The sequence below is a fragment of the Macrobrachium rosenbergii genome, chromosome 46 (assembly GCF_040412425.1).
Source record: "Macrobrachium rosenbergii isolate ZJJX-2024 chromosome 46, ASM4041242v1, whole genome shotgun sequence".
NCBI lineage: Eukaryota > Metazoa > Arthropoda > Malacostraca > Decapoda > Palaemonidae > Macrobrachium > Macrobrachium rosenbergii.
Window position 1 is genome coordinate 645001 of NC_089786.1, and position 14572 is coordinate 659572.

The 14572-nt window shown below is 38.5% G+C and overlaps 1 protein-coding gene across 2 annotated transcripts in view; it reads left to right on the forward strand.

Annotated features, from left to right (window-relative positions):
- LOC136830135 (allatostatin-A receptor-like) overlaps positions 1 to 14572 on the forward strand; it is a 248867-nt gene that overhangs the window by 118670 nt on the left and 115625 nt on the right. Inside the window, exon 1 of one of the 2 annotated variants that reach the window (XM_067089331.1) lies at positions 7954 to 8680. The exons of the other annotated variant lie outside the window; for it this stretch is intronic. The gene's annotated coding sequence lies outside the window, so the exon portion shown is untranslated. Of the gene's footprint in view, positions 1 to 7953; positions 8681 to 14572 lie in introns of those variants that run through there. 2 annotated transcript variants of the gene reach the window in all.

A 14572-nucleotide genomic window follows, 5' to 3' on the forward strand; every position in this document is an offset into this window, starting at 1 on the left:
ATACCTTGTCACCAGTTGCATTACCCTTTATAAAAATAAACAAGTAGTTCGGCGCAGTCTCGAGTTTTCTGTACAGCTTATAATCAAGGCCACCGAAAATAGATCTATCTTTCGGTGGCCTCGGTATAATGCTGAACGAACCGCAACCCATGAAACTTTAACCAAGGCCCGTCACCAGGCATTACCCTTTACAAAAATAAACAAGAGATTCGGCGCAGTCGAGTTTTCTTTACAGTTCAAGGCCACCGAAAATGGATCTATCTTTCGGTCATCTCGGCCGCGGCCATGAAACTTTAAAAGGCCTAAATCAAACTAAAAATCAAATAAAAACTAATGAGGCTAGAGGGCTGCAATTTGGTACGTTAGATGATTGGAGGGTGGATGATCAACATACCAATTTACAGCCCTCTAGCCTGAGTAGCTTTTAAGATCTGAGGGCGGACAGAGAAAGTGCGGACGGACAGACAAAGCCGGCACAACAGTTTCCTTTCCGGAAAACTAAAACTCAGAATTAACAGGTTCCACGAAAGAAGCGACATTCAAACGGCACAAGCATCATGATTCTGAGAAAGTTTTTGGGAACGTAATCTTGCCCCGATCAGCAAAGAACGATCTTAACACACTGCAGCATTTGAACAAAGGGAATCGAATCCCTTATCAAATAAACGAGCCATTTCAGTATTTCAAACCCTTTTCCTCTCTCTCTCTCTCTCTCTCTCTCTCTCTCTCTCTCTCTCTCTCTCTCTCTCTCTCTCTAGATCAAGAGGTTTTAAATGCGCGCATTAACATAAAGCAGCCATTTGCATTTTGGGAAACTCTCACATTACTTTCATTCCGTTGTCTCTCTCTTTGTACTGAAGTGTTTTATATTTTGTTATGTTAATTATATTGTACAGTATGATTACAGGTGTGTGTTCCCGTTGAATGTTGTCTTATCTATCTATGCATCTCTCTATGAATTCTTGTATATACTCTTCTTAAATGTTACCTTATTCATCTGTCTATATACCTCTCCATCAATCTACGAATTCTTGTATATATTTTATCTATCTTTCTATCTATCTATCTATCTACCTGTCTATCTATCTATCTAAGAATTCTTGTATGTATTCTTCTTAAATGTTACCTTATCCATCTGTCTATATATCTATCAATCTATGAATTCTTGTATATATTTTATCTATCTATCTATCTATCTATCTATCTATCTATCTATCTATCTATCTATCTATCTATCTGTCTATGAATTCTTGTATATATTCTTCTTAAATGTTACCTTATTCATCTGTCTATATACCTCTCTATCAATCTACGAATTCTTGCATATATTTTATTTATCTATCTATCTGTTTATCTGGTATCTAAGAATTCTTGTATATATTCTTCTTAAATGTTACCTTATCTATTTATATATCTCTCTATCTGTCTACGAATTCTTGTATATATTTTATCTGTCTATTTATCTGTGAATTTTTATCACTTACACACTTGTAGCTTTTTTGTATTCACAAATTATTAAGCAATGAATAATGCTTAATATCGAATTCACCATACCTTGAAAATAACTTACACACGTAGGGAATTATAATTTGCAAGTGCTTCTGGGCTGGTCAGGTTTCGAACCGTTGCCTGGTTCAGAAACAGTGAGAGAGAGTGACTTTGACCACTCAGTTAATTCCCTTTTGAATGTTAAGTTTACCCATAGTGAATGGAGTTTGGGATATGTAATATAGATTGTGGTGCATACAAGGTGTTGCGATAGTGCAGTATTGTGGTATATAGTGCAGTATTGTGGTATAGTACAGTATCGTAGCCAGTTACTTCCTGAGGGGCTGGGGTCGGGTATGATATTTCTTGCAACCTTCCATGATTCTTACTTGATGTTCGCGAAAATAATGAAATGTAGAAGTGACAAAAAAGTCGATTGTCATATTAATTCTTCTGTTCATCAAAGGCGAGTTACATTTGTTTATTTTCATATCTATATTTTATTCCGTAACCACTCAACGAATCTCGTCGGACGCAGTTCAAAAGAAATCATTGTCAGTGATGTAGACGATAATGGCATTCCAGGAATGTTTGTTATCGGGTCTTGTGTTTATTTAGAACCAGCAATGCATCATTAACAAAACAAAGAGGAAAAAAGAACGTGCTGATTAATTAGAAGCATAAAGCGTATAGCGATTAATCTTCGCTCGCAGGGGAAACGAAAACAGTTTCACCAGATGCTCACAAACCCCGTAGTTTTATGACTGGTCAGAATGAATCAGTTTAACCACAATGTCTCCACTTTCTTTGTCCCATTTTTAGCACAGTTTCAACAATGCAATCGACGTGAAACGAGGTGATTAATACTGTAGTTAATGTTGAGAGGTAAATAAAGTGTTGTCTTGAAATTAAATGTCATTAGTAATAGCTATAACATCACTTGCGTCCAAGTTTAGGGTTTATTGATAAAGTTAAGTATACCTTAGTTTAACCAGACCACTGAGCTGATTAACAGCTCTCCTAGGGCTGGCCCGAAGGATTAGACTTATTTTACGTGGCTAAGAACCAGTTGGATACCTAGCAACGGGACCTACAGCTTACTGTGGAATCCGAACCACATTATAGCGAGAAATGGATTTCTCTCACCAAAAATAAATTCCTCTTATTCTTCATACTAGAAATAAATTCTTCTTATTCTTCATACCAGAAATAGATTCCTCTTATTCTTCACTGGCATGTCGGAGAATCGAATGCGGGCCCAGCAGAGTGCTAGCTGAGAACGGAGCCCACTCTCCCAACGAGGAACTGAAAGTTTGGGATTAATTCATAGAAAGAGTAATTTTAGTTTTATGCTTAATTTTGGCACGCTTGTCGTTGCATTGGCAAAACTGATCAGTGTTTCGTCTGCTCAGTGTTCGGATGACCACCAAATGATAGAAAGACCAAAGCCATTAGGGTATCTGCTGGAGGAGGCCTGTCCTGAAAATCGTTACTCACTTTAGGATGGTGAGGCACTTGCCAAAAGGTATTGCCATATGCCGTACTCTTGCCTTCATGAATAATACAGCAGTTTTGTAAAGCTCATCCTTGGGTCGAGTCGGTAGAGTTGTGGCCTTGCACTCGCTAGGTCCGAGTTCGACTCTCCGGCCGGCTAATGAAGAGTTAGAGGAATTTATTTCTGGTGATAGAAATTCATTTCTCGCTATAATGTGGTTCGGATTCCACAGTAAGCTGCAGGTCCCGTTGCTAGGTAATCAGTTGGTTCTTAGCCACTTAAAATAAATCTAATCCTTCGGGGGCCAGCCCTAGGAGAGCCGTTAATTAGCTCAGTGGTCTGGTTAAACTGAGGTATACTTAACTTGACTGTTTCTCATTCTTGTATCTGCCACCATCTCGGGTACTATTTGCTAAAGAGGTAACTGAACAGCATGTGCCTTTAACACTCCATATCACAAGCTCTTCATGCCAACTTACTTGAAAGGCACCGTATTTGGAGATCGCAGAAGAGAAATTAGTTGTTCATCGGTCCACTAAGGGTTTAAGGATCACGCAAACACACACACACACACACATACGCTTCCTGCAGAGATCCTTTAGTGGAAATCCTCTTCGGCTATCGAGCGATGGCCACAACACCTTAGGTTCAAGAACAATGATAATTCCCCCATCAACCGGAGAGCGATTGTGCGAACCTGGGATTACTCATACGTATTGCTCGCCTGGGCAGCTCTAATAACCATTAAGGCTGGTGTGGTCGGACGTGGTGAAATATGTATCCGGATTCGCGGAGCCATTGAGGCCTTCAAAATGTGACCTAACTCTTATTCTTGTTCAGAAGATGATGAGCCCTATTCGTATGGAACAAGCCCACCACAGGGACGATTGATTTGGAATTCAAGCTTCCAAAGAATATTAAAGTCTTCATTCGAAAGAAGTAGCAGAAGGCAATAGGAAATAGAGAAAATAGAGATCAGTTATTAAAAACATAAATGAACAAATTGGTAAATAAATAGATAAGAATTTAAGTAAATTATAAAAATACAAGGGGGATTGTATTAGGGTAGCAATGCACTGCATCCTTGCTTGAACTTCTGGAGTTCTAGTTGCCTGACATCCTCAGCAGGAGACTGTTCCACAGTCCAACGGTGTGAGGAATTAAGGACCCCTCAAGGGCCTCTGGAACGGAGAAGTTCGACAGCGAGACACATTTACTGCATATTGGTGATGCTGTTCAAAGCCATTGACACGTTTAGGACAAGTATGAGCAGAAAAATGTATAACTGTGTTTGTCAATGCTTTTAACTTGTGTAGCATGTCAGTGTAGGTACCACAGCATCTGCCATCATCATATGGACTTCTTTGGCTCGCCAGCCTTTTGGGAGGAATTTCTCTTGCCAAGGGGTTCACAACCCATTACTAGGAATCAAGATAATGATCGTTAACTCGTTCTGATACCCCGGACCCGAGATCGAATACTCGGCAGGGCATCTGAAAATACTCCATTTTTTTCCTTATTTTGGTTCCAGGCTTTTTAGTGACAAGCATTGCCAAAATGTGAGGAAATCGAGAAGTTAAGGTTGTGGTTAATAAATACTACGCATGTGTCTGGTAAAAATATATATGTATATATATACAGTATATATATATAATATTTATATATATATATATATATATATATATATATATATATATATATATATATATATATATATATATATATATATATAAACATATATAATATTTATATATATTATATATATAAACATATATATAATTTATATATATTATATACATATACATATATATTTCAATAAAACACGATTGCCACTGACTCTTAGCCAGACCAGATAAAAAAATGCATAATGAACCATACGAGTTGATAATGAAATTTCTCATACAAAGAACAAAAAGAGAGAGAGAGAGAGTATTGAAGTAAGAAAAAAAAATTACCAAGGCCTGAAACTCTCAGCCCATTGAACTGAGTCTTCGAAAAGGACATTTTCTGACTCACGAAAAAAAAATCCATAACGAGAATTTTTCCACGAAAAACGAATTGGTCGTATCGAATTTGAACGGAACCGAAAAATCGTTTGAAAAATTTTGAAACGAGAAGGCTTCATACACTGAAATTAAAAGGTAAAAAAAAAAAAAAAAAAAAGTCATAAAAAATCTCAATTGTTAATTAGCGAAGCTCCTGTGATGGAATGGTTTTGGATGATGCAAAAGACGAGCCAGAATCCTGAGATTATTTGAGATGAGCCAGCCCTCAGATCCCAATGAAATGCAATTATAATGCAGATGCAGTTAGCTGCAGTTGCAGAATAAAAGGCCTGGGCCTCCGAAAAATGACTTGAATGCAACGGCAGGAATCGTCTGAGTGGTCAGAGGTGAGTTCTTAGTGCGTGCAAGGGGCTGCAATTTTGGATCGTTAGATGCAGTGGAGAACTGTTTAATTATATGGATATGTATATATATATGTGTGTGTGTTATATAATCTATTTGTTTGTTAATGTATTAACTGTTCATTTCATCAACTTAGGTTTTATATCCATGCATACATATATACGCACATACACACTCATATATAATGTATATATATATATATATAAGGTGTGTGTTTGTTTATTTATAAATGTGTATGTATGTATGCATATGTGTTTGTCTATGTGTTAGTACCAATCGTAATGAAAGAACTGTTGATATTCACACAGTTTATGTATCCAAATGTATATATATATATATATATATATATATATATATATATATATATATATATATATATATATATATATATATATGTTTATTTATTTATTTATTTATTTACTTCTTGCGTGTGGGTAGTTAAAACTATTTTTATAACCTCAGGCGTGAGCTAACCCCTTTCTCCACCTCGCGTGAAACATTTTCCCAACTTTTTCGTCCAGCAGGCAACTGCTAAGACCCAATCCTCTCACGTATATAACCAAGGCCACATGAATAACCTGCAATAGCTCCTGCCGGAGGCGCCGAAGGTCAGCCACGACCGAAAAGAGACCGAGAAATTGGCAAACCTCCTCTGTATTCGCCTTTGGAGGTCGTCTTCGGAAGGGGAATATCCTTCTGCGGGCTCTGAAAGGCTTTAATATCGAGGTTCTCGATAAAGGCGCCTTCAGGAGACGCGATGTGAATCTTCTGTGGGTTCTGAGATGCCTTATTTATTGGGAGATGACGCGAAATGAAACTTCTGTTGGTTCAAAAATACCTTATTTATTGGGAGATGACGGGAAATGAATCTTCTGTGGGTTCTTGAATGCCTTATTTATTGGGAGATGACGTGAAATGAATCTTCTGTGGGTTCTTGAATGCCTTATTTATTGGGAGATGACGTGAAATAAATCTTCTCCTGTGGGTTCTGAAATGCCTTATTTATTGGGAGATGAAGTGAAATGAATCTTCTCCTGTGGGTTCTGAAATGCCTCATTGATTGGGAGATAACGTGAAATGAATCTTCTTCTGTGGGTTCTGAAATGCCTTATTGATTGGGAGATGACGTGAAATGAATCTCCTGTGGGTTGTGAAATGCCTTATTTATTGGGAGATGACGTGAATGAATCATCTGTGGGTTGTGAAATGCCTTATTGATTGGGAGATGACGTGAAATGAATCTCCTGTGGGTTCAGAAATGCCTTATTTATTGGGAGATGGCGTGAAATGAATCTCCTGTGTGTTGTGAAATGCCTTATTGATTGGGAGATGACGTGAAATGAATCTTCTTCCCGGAATGGAATAGAATATAGAGTTTGGGGGTTCCAAAATGGCCAAATGAATCTGTGGGACCTTATTGATTGGGAGATGACATAGCAACAAGATGGAAGAAATGTGACGTGACTGGAGGGACAGTAAAAGGAATGGGCGACCAACGCGTTTTATACGCGTTAGGTTTTTGAGTTTTGAGACAAAGGAAACTCGTCTGGGGTGTCCTCGCGTCTGCCTTCAGGCTGTGCAGCAGCTGACGCCGGCTGCGAACAGGGCTGTGGTGCTGTGCCATAGGTGTCAGCATTTGCAATCGGCTAGCTCTCTCTCTCTCTCTCTCTCTCTCTCTCTCTCTCTCTCTCTCTCTCTCTCTGTCAGCAGCTCTGGGAGGTTGGATAATTGCTCTCTCTCTCTCTCTCTCTATCTCTCTCTCTCTCTATGTCAGCAGCTCTGGGAGGTTGGAATAATGCTCTCTCTCTCTCTCTCTCTCTCTCTCTCTCTCTCTCTCTCTCTCTCTCTGTCAGCAGCTCTGGGAGGTTGGATAATTGCTCTCTCTCTCTCTCTCTATCTCTCTCTCTCTATGTCAGCAGCTCTGGGAGGTTGGAATAATGCTCTCTCTCTCTCTCTCTCTCTCTCTCTCTCTCTCTCTCTCTCTCTCTCTCAGCAGCTCTGGGAGATTGGATAAATGCTCTCTCTCTCTCTCTCTCTCTCTCTCTCTCTCTCTCTCTCTCTCTCTCTCTCTCTCTCAGTGTCAGCGCTCTGGGAGGCTGGATTAATGTCTCTCTCTCTCTCTCTCTCTCTCTCTCTCTCTCTCTCTGTCAGCAGCTCTGGGAGGTTGGGTATAAATGTGTGAGTGAAACGAGACGTGGCGAGATTGAAAGAGATATAGAGACTCGGGGAGAAAGAGAGAGAAATGAGAGTTAGAGAGAGAGAGATGGAGATGGAGACAAAGGCGTTGAGAGAGAGAGAGAGAGAGAGAGAGAGAGAGAGAGACATGTGTGTGTGTGCATATTCCTGCTATGGATGCCACTGACACAGGTTAGGATGAAGAGGTGCGGGGACGGGGGAGGGGGTAACCGTTAGCTCATGCTCGATGAGTGAGGTGGAGGAGAGAGGAGGAGAGTTGGTGGAGGAGGAGGAGGACGAGGAGGAGGAGGGAGGAAGTTTGCGGGCGTCTCTCTCTCTCTCTCTCTCTCTCTCTCTCTCTCTCTCTCTGTACTTCCCATCAGTGCCAGTCTAACCCAGGACCCGGCAGACGACAGATCTCCGCCGCGCATCTCCGCGTGCGCTTACAGAAGCGCCTCAGCGCTCCGGTCCGCTTCGGGAGTATAAATCGTCCCCTCGCGCGCGCGCGCGCTCGCGCGCGAGGCACTGTACTGTAACCTGAGGAGGAAAACACACACACAAAAAAAAGCGTAGTCTATAATGTAGGCCATTTTTAAAGGGCGCCCCCTTGTGTCATCCATCTCTTAAAAAAAAGGAAAAAAAAATTCATATGGCCAGACTTTTGTTTCGCGTTCTGGGGTAAACATTCAGTTTTTTTTTTTTTTCTCTCCCCCGGAATTGTTATTTTTCCGAACCGTCGCCGATCTGAGCGGAAGTGCCGTTGGTCGTGTAAATAAAGAACTGATTTTTAATATTCTGTATATGAAAACTGATCTAAATTCCTGTCCATTCAATCATCCCTCCAAAATTGATACGATTGAAAAGGCTGATTTCTTTTGTGATGATCTGAAATCCCGTAATTCCATTTGTAATCAACTCCGATGGATTAATTGCCCGTGGAAATTGATGATGATGATGATGATGATTTAGGCATTCTACGCCACAGCCTACTGGGAGGACGGTTTCGTTGAAGGAGAGAAAATTAAGAACTAGCTGTCTCTCATTTTATATATATATATATATATATATCATTGTCTCTCTCTATATATATCTCTCGTTGAAAAGATATGATCAGGTAAGTTGATTTAATAATTGAGCCTTCGATTTGTTGTTAAATTATCTCAGGAACCTCAGTGTTTATCTGTTGAATCTAAATCATTTTCATTTCATGATTTTATCGTAGTGACTTGATTTGATTATTCGAAGTTTATCTCATCTCATAATTATATTTCAGTCTGCGTGACTGAACCAAAGAAGAAAGGTATTATTGATGTTTTCTTTTAATTTTTCGTCATTTGCTGAATGGGTCATAATATACTTTTTTATCAGAAATATATTTGCATAATTTTTCAGTGGTTTTCAGAATAATTAGTCTCATATTTTTATCTATTTGTTTTAATTTATTAATTAATTTTCTTTTTAATAAGTGGTATCTCTTCATTCTGTATTTCCCGTTACCTCCTCTGACTCTCTAATGAACGCCATATTCTTTGGAAGCTTCAGAATTTCGAGTCAGTGGCCCCTTTGGTGGGCTTGTTCCATATGAATAGGGCTCATCTTCTGAATAATAATAATAATAATAATAATAATAATAATAATAATAATAATAATAATAATAATAATACTCTTTGGAAGTTTGAATTTCAAGTCAGTGGCCCCTTTGGTGGGCTTGTTCCATATGAATAGGGTTCATCTTCTGATTAATAATAATAATAATAGTAATAATAATAATTATCAATGTCCGATAATTTATTTTGGGATAGTTATTACGCTAATGATAATTGTATAGCCTTTTAAAATATGGAAGTTATTATCATTAATCTTTTAACAAATGCCTCATTAGGTACTTTTGTCAATTCAAAGGCGTCGATACTCTGTTCCAATATGGCGCCTTGTACAGAGATTATATAATATATATATATATATATATATATATATATATATATATATATATATATATATGTGTGTGTGTGTGTGTGTGTGTGTGTGTGTGTGTTATGTGTGTGTGTGTGTGTGTGTGTGTGTGTATAAATGCCACACTCGTGTGGAGCCAACTTCTGAGCAACAAACAGTCCACCAGAATCTGTATCTAATTCATCAGAGCTCCAGGCTCAACAAAGAGGACGAGAGAAACTTCTATACAATAGAACTCTTTCTATGATGCTCTATGATGCTCTGCGGTGCTCTATGGGGGATCTGAACAACATCCGGATTGTCCTCTTAAAGACAATGCGTCAAGGCTGACCTCATTCCAGGGTTGTGGGTCGTTGATGATGACCTTGTCCCCTCCAAGTCCGGGTTGTTGGGAGGCGGGGGCGGGGATTGCGGGGGGGGGGGAGGAGTGATAAGGTCCTTTTCACAGTCAGAAGGTATTCGATTGTGTCCGTCGTTCAAATGGGCAATTAGCTGCGTTTGTGTGATTGGCGCGCCTAATTGGGCAATTTTAGTGTATGCGTCTTCTTCGACCAGTTGCCTGCTTCCGATTTTTTTACTTGGCGTATGTTTGGGAGTGGTTAGATCCACGTGGGGAGTTGGAAAAATAATTCTAGTTTTCACAAGGTTTACGTAAAAAAATGCTTATGATTTTCAGAAGGTTTACGTAAAAAATGTTTGTGATTTTCACAAGGTTTACGTAGAAATTGCTTATGATTTTCACAAGGTTTACATAAAAATGCTTATGATTTTCACAACTTCTGCGTAGAAGATGCTTATAGTTTTCACAGCGTCTAAGAAAAAAATGCTTATGATTTTCGCAAGGTCTACGTAAAAATGCTTATGATTTTCACAAGGTCCAGGTAAAAATGATTATGATTTTCACAAGGTCTACGTAAAAATGTTTATCATTTTCATAAGGTCTACGTAAAAATGCTTATCATTTTCACAAGGTCACCGTGAAAAATGCTTATAATTTTCAAAACGTCCACAAAAAAATGCTTATGATTTTCACAACGTCCATAAAAAATGCTTATAATTTTCACAAGGTCTGCGTACAACATGCTTATAATTTTCACAAGGTCTACGTACAACATGCTTATAATTTTCACAAGGTCTACGTAGAAAACTCGTATAATTTTCACAAGGTATGCAAAAAATGCTTATGATTTTCACAAGGTCGCCGGTCCAAGTGAAAAATGCTCCAAATCACAAGGTTCACGTGAAATATGCTCTTACTTTTCACAAAGTTGACGTGAAAAATGCTCCCAACTTTCACAAGGTTCACGTGAAAAATGCCCCTAACTTTCATAAGGTCTGCGTGAAAATACTAACTTTCACAAAGTTCATGTGAAAAATACTCCAAACTTTCACAAGGTTCACGTGAAAAATACTCCTAGATTTCTCAAGTTTCACGTGAAAAATACTCCTAACTTTCACAAGGTTCACTTGAAAAAGTTTCTAAATTTCACAAGGTTCGCATGAAAAATACTCCTAACTTTCACAAGGTTCACATGAAAATACTCCTAAATTTCTCAAGTTTCACGTGAAAAATATTCCTAACTTTCACAAGGTTCACGTGAAAAATGCTCCTAACTTTCACAAGGTTCACGTGAAAAATGCTCCTGACTTTCACAAGGTTCACGCGAAAATTACTCCTAACTTTCACAAGGTCCACGTGAAAAATACTCCTAACTTTCACAAGGTCCACGTGAAAAATACTCCTAACTTTCACAAGGTTCACGTGAAAAATGGGAAAATGCACCTTATTCTGAAAAGGTTCACGTGAAAAATACGCCTGATTTTCACCAGGTTCACGTGAAAAAATACACCAAATTCTCAAAAGATCCACGTGAAAAATAAAAGAAAATTCTCCTAAAATTCACAAGGCTGGTTCACGTAGAAAATACACCTGATTTTCGCAGGTTCCACACAAAGAATTTAAATGACCTGAAATTCATGCGCTCCACGTGAAAAAATGCTCGTAATTTTAAATGAGGTTCACGTGAAAAATGGAAAAACCTAATTTTACAAGTTTCACGTGGGAATTCACGTGAGAGATGCTCCTAATTTTCAGTGAGGTTCACGTGAAGATGGAAAACCTAGTTGTAAACTTAACACGTGGAAACTCACGTGAAAATGCTCCATGTTTCCACAAGGTCCACGTGAAAAATGAAAAACCTAATTTTTACAGGTTTCACGTTGAAATTAACGTGAAAATGCTCCTGATTTCCACAAGGTCTACGTGAAAATGGAGAAAAACCTAATACTTACAAGTTTCACGTTGAAATTCACGTGAAAATGCTCCTGATTTCCACAAGATCTACGTGAAAAATCACCCGAAAAATGGAAATTCACAATATTCACGTGGAAAACGCGTGAAAAATTCTAATTTCCACAAGGAATTATGAAAGAAATATCTCCCAATATTTGCAAGAAAAATCCATTAGACCATTCTTGTAGTTTATACATTTTCCAATGAATAATTCAAAGTTTATATATTTTCCAATGGATACTTCAAAGCTTAAACAGTTTCCAATGAATAATTCAAAGCCCAGGAGGCGTTCATACCAAAATGGCTAGAAGGGCGACCCGATATTAAAAAGTGGGACACAGCTGTGACGTGACGATTCGATACAAGTGAAAAATGCGCCGAAGTTTTCTGTACAGCATATAATCACCGAAAATGGATCTATCTTTCGGTGGTCTCGGTTTAATGTTGTATGAGCCGCTGCCCATGAAACTTTAACCAGAAACACGATTATGGCTAACTTTAACCTTAAATAAAATCAAAACTACTGAGGCTAGAGGTCTGCAATTTGGTATGTTTGATGACTGGAGGGTGGATGATCAACATACTAATCCGCAACCCTCCAGCCTCAGTAGTTTGTAAGATCTGAGGGCGGACAGGAAAAAGTGCGGATGGACAGACAAAACCGGCACAATAGTTTTCTTTTACAGAAAACTAAAAATGTAGATTTTTGCACTGGTAACAGTTAATGAATTGCATGTTTGATTAATGCAGATGTTTCGGTACGCTTTGGATTGTGTGGGTAGATGTGAGACACTGTTTACCAATTGATTTTTCCTTCAGACCTGGTTATAGTTTGTGGTTGTAAATATATATGTATATATAAATATATATATACATAAACACACACACCTGAATGCAAACAGCAAGATAAGAATCACTGTCAACAAACATCATTATAAAAAGAAATATTATTCCAAGTCTCAATAATTTTATTGCCCAATGAAAGAATATTCTACAACAAAATCAGTAGAAAAAAGCTAAGCGAAAACACTTGAATATAATTAGGCATCATTAATTTTTTTCGTATTATTTTTTTCTATATTTGCACAACTGATGCAGAACCTGCTTTGTGAAAGAGTGGCTGTTTTTTTAAACGAATCAAACTTGTAATTACTCTGCTCCGGGTTAAACGATCATAATAATAATATAATATTTTATTATCGTCGCTCACAAAATCGAAGTTCATTAGTAATGGCAAAGCGAATATAATGATTTGTTTACTTGTCTATATTTTATATTTTTTTCTTTAATAACTGGTACAGCAGTTAATTGCTTTACGCCCAACGCTACTGAATACAAAAGCCTATTACTGTACTCGTGGAGCTATGCAGATATTTTGTTGTATTCTTTTCTGTCTAATTACAGAAAAGTGAAATATTGTATAACTGAATTAACAAGTAAGAATTGCGCCGAAGAAATTTTTCTGTACAGCCGCTACAGCGTATAATCAATGCCACCGAAAACAGATCTATCTTTCGGTGGTCTCGGTGTAATGCTGTATGAGCCGCGTCCCGTGAAACTTTAACCACGGCCCCTTGGTGGTCTATCCTATGTCGTTGCCAGAAGCACGATTATGATTAACTTTAAGCTTCAATAAAATGAAAACTTTTGAGGTTAGAGGGCTGCAATTTGGTATGTTTGATGACTGGAGGGTGGATGATGAACATACCAATTTGCAGCCGTCTAGCCTCAGTAGTTTTCAAGTGCTGAGGGCGGACAGAAAAAGTGCGGACGGAATAAAGTGCGGACAGAAAAAAGTGCGGACAGAATAAAGTGTGGAAGGACAGACAAAGCCGGCACAATAGTTTTCTTGTACAGAAAACTAAAAACGCAGGCGCTAATTAATAGATCAAATAGCTCCTGGGTCTGTTTAGAGAATCTCCCTAACGCTTGTATCTTCCGTCTTTTGACAGCTGATCTTGCTACGCCATGTCACGTAAACAAATCAGTCAATCAGTCACCAGCTGATGAGATCCCATTCCTTTTTTTTTTCCGAAAGTCATGTAAATATCCCCCTTATTCTCACGACTGTCGTGTAAATATCCACCTTATTCTCACGACAATCGTGTAAATATCAACGTCAAATTATCATAGTTACGTCAGTTTGGATGACACGCTGAATTGTCTGTTAAATATCCTACTTATTCTCAAGACCGTCATGTAAATATCGCTCTTATTCTCACGCCCGCCGTTTAAATATCCCACTTATTCTCACGTCAGTCGTGTAAATATCCACCTTATTCTCACGGCAGTCGTGTAAATATCAACGTCAAATTATCATAGTTACGCCAGTTTGGATGACACGCTGAATTGCCTGTCAAATATCCCACTTATTCTCACGACCGTCATGTAAATATTCCTCTTATTCTCACGACCGTCGTGGGAATATCCCACCTATTCTCACGACCGTCGTTTAAATATTCACCTTATTCTCATGACCGTCATTTAAATATCCACCTTATTCTCACGACCGTCGTGTAAATATCCACCTTATTCTCACTACCGTCGTGTAAATATCAACGTCAGGTTATCACAGTTACGTTACAGTCAAGTGTGGCTGACACACTGACTGGTAGAGATCAGATTTGGAGGCCATGACGTGTTTGTTATTAACCGACTAAGTGAATTGTTATTTCCACGGTACCTGAAAATTCGGAAGTAGGTCAAGGTCACGGGATGGTGACCTACTCCCTACCCCCCCCCATCCCCAGGGTTTCTGCC